The following is a 2,502-nucleotide window of genomic DNA, read 5'->3' as shown; positions in this document are numbered from 1 at the left end:
AGCTCCTGACAGGAGCCTGGAGCCAGGGGGGGGTCGGGCTCTGCTCCCAAGGAACAAGGGACAGGACAAGAGGAAACAGCCTCAAGTTGCCCCAGGGGAGGTTGAGGTTGTCCCTGAGGAACAATTTCTTGCCCTGGAGGGTTGCCCAGGGCTGTGCCAGGCTGCCCAGGGCAGTGGTGGAGTCCCCACCCCTGGAGGGGTTCCCAAGCTGTGGAGATGTGGGGCGAGGGACACGGGGCAGTGGGGACCTGGCAGTGCTGGGGGATGGTTGGACTCAATCTGAAAAGTCTCTTCCAACCCAAACAACTCAACGATTCCAGGCCAGTGTAGGTCTTTGGGTAGGTTGATCTAAAATGTTGAGCTCCCCAGGGTTCAAAGGAAGCTTCAGGACAGAAACACATCCCTGCAGGTGCACGACTGGCTGGACAGCAGGTCCCTCCCTGGGACTTGGAGGCATCTCTGGAAGCAGAGATCCAACATCAGAGCCAAGACCAAGTTTTCAAAAAGCCTCAACCTCATCCATCATTCACCACCTTTCTCCAGGAATGGAGGTTCAATGTAAAGTACCTCCAGGCATCTAAATCCAGGTGGAGAGGTCTTTGTACTGTCAGTCAGGCAAGGGAGGGGGTCTGGACATCCTGGGGGGTCAGGTCCTATTTTAGTGGGAGCTGATTTGCATAACAATGCCACGAGCATGCCAGAGTCTGAACTATTTATCCCCTCACAGGGAGGATCAGTGAGACAGAGAGATAGGCAGCAAGTCCCTGGAGAGCTCCAACCTAATTATCCATGGCAATCAAAGCAGCACCACCCATGAGAAGAAGCCCTGCCACACATTCGACCACCAAGGAGCATCCCTCTGGGTTTAGGAGCATGGACAATAAGGACATTGCACCAAGATTTTGTGTCACCAGGTGCAACGGCTGGACCCAGACATCACAGAAGCCCAGAAGGGTTGGGGTTGGCAGGAAGCCCTGGAGATAATCTGATATCACACTGAAAGAGAGAAGAAATGGAGTTGGAAAGTCTGACTGCAATCTCACAGTGCCATGCAGTGGCTGGTGATGCCAGTGCAGCTCTGAAGGTGTTGGGGAGAAACACTGAGTAGAGGCAGGCAGGTGAGGTCACCTCTTATCTAGGACCAATCCTAGAGTCTAGTGGGACAGCCCAAGGTCTGGAGAAAACCTGAATCCCATCAAGGGACCAGCAAGACTCCATTACATCTACCCAAGAAACTGTGAGGATGGGATGGGATGGGGTGGGATGGCAGAAAACAGACACAGATGATGTTGAGAGTCCAATGCTCTGTGGTCTCAGATCTCAGCCAACTGAAGCTGAGACATTATAAAGCTGGACTGAAGTGGAAGATTTACACCAAAATCATCTTTGACTTGGGTACCCAGGCACACAGGTGAGTTCTCCAAGGCTTGGGATGGATCCAACTCATCGAACAGTGTCTGGGAAAGGATTCCTTGGCAAGGGAGAGCAAGAGACCTGGCTGCATGGAGGTGACTCAAGCACTGTCCTCAAACCTCCATAAACATCCTCATAAACTTCATCCTCCTCTCTAAAGCCAGGGAGGCTGCCAGGAGCCTTCTGCCCTCACAGCCCCACTGTGACTCCACCACACCAGCCTTGGCTGCAGGGTGGGACACCCGTGGACATCTGAGTGAGTGAATTCATCTCATTCCAAAGCCCTCGTGTTGCTCTGAGGGAAAAAGAGGCATAAGAAGGTCTCTACAGTTAGACCTCCAGAGGAGAAGTCTGCAGAAGTGATCTGGGCAGTGGTGCACGTGGAGCTGTGCTCAGATGGTTACAGAGGAGGGATCCCCACCAGACTTTTTTTTTTCTAGATGCCATTTTACACTCAGCAGAAAGAGAGACTCTCCTCCAGGCAGAAATTCATCACATCTGACTGGAAACATCCAAAAAAAGCAGATGAGCTGTGTCCTAGCAGTGAAATTCATCCCAGTCAGCTCAGTGGTGGACACTCACAACGTTGGAGTTTAACTCAGAGGAGCTGAGCTGCCTTTTAAAGTGAGGCACAAGGGATGGACATGGAGCCACTGAAGGAAATAACTTCCCACCTCTCCTCCTTACTCCCACAACCTGTTACAAACACCACGGTGTCCTCTTTTCCTATGGTGCAGCTCAATCCTTCCAGTGAAACCTTGATTTCCACGTCCACAGAATTAAGCCCCTGTGCACAGGGTGGGTCATAGGTTGGTGTATCAAGAGGAGGAAGCTGCATTCCTGTTTGGCTTCCTAGAAACTCTCTATTTTCAGCAAACTGAAGGTTTCCACCTTTTGCAAGCAGCAGAGAAACCACCTGAGTCCTTGCAGTGCTCCTTCAGCTCTTTGATGCTCCAACAGAACCATGGAAACGTAAATCTACCAAAAAAAAACCACCTCCCCCCTTACCTGGGCCCCTGCAGGGAGGGAGATTTTATCACTACAGCCCCTGCCCTTTAATTACAGCCCTGTGTTGGGTTACAATTTGCA

The 2,502-nt window shown here is 51.6% G+C and overlaps 1 protein-coding gene across 1 annotated transcript in view; it reads right to left on the bottom strand.

Moving 5' to 3' along the window:
- LOC103774266 (fibrillin-1-like) overlaps nucleotides 1-2,502 on the bottom strand; it is a gene marked incomplete at both ends in the record, with an annotated part of 10,202 nt that overhangs the window by 492 nt on the left and 7,208 nt on the right. The gene's annotated exons all lie outside the window — the stretch shown is intronic.

This window comes from Merops nubicus, unplaced genomic scaffold, assembly GCF_000691845.1.
Source record: "Merops nubicus isolate BGI_N331 unplaced genomic scaffold, ASM69184v1 scaffold6376, whole genome shotgun sequence".
In the NCBI taxonomy this organism is placed as follows: Eukaryota; Metazoa; Chordata; class Aves; order Coraciiformes; family Meropidae; genus Merops; species Merops nubicus.
The sequence above is the reverse complement of the archived record's forward strand: the minus strand, read 5'-3'. Positions and strand labels throughout refer to the sequence as shown.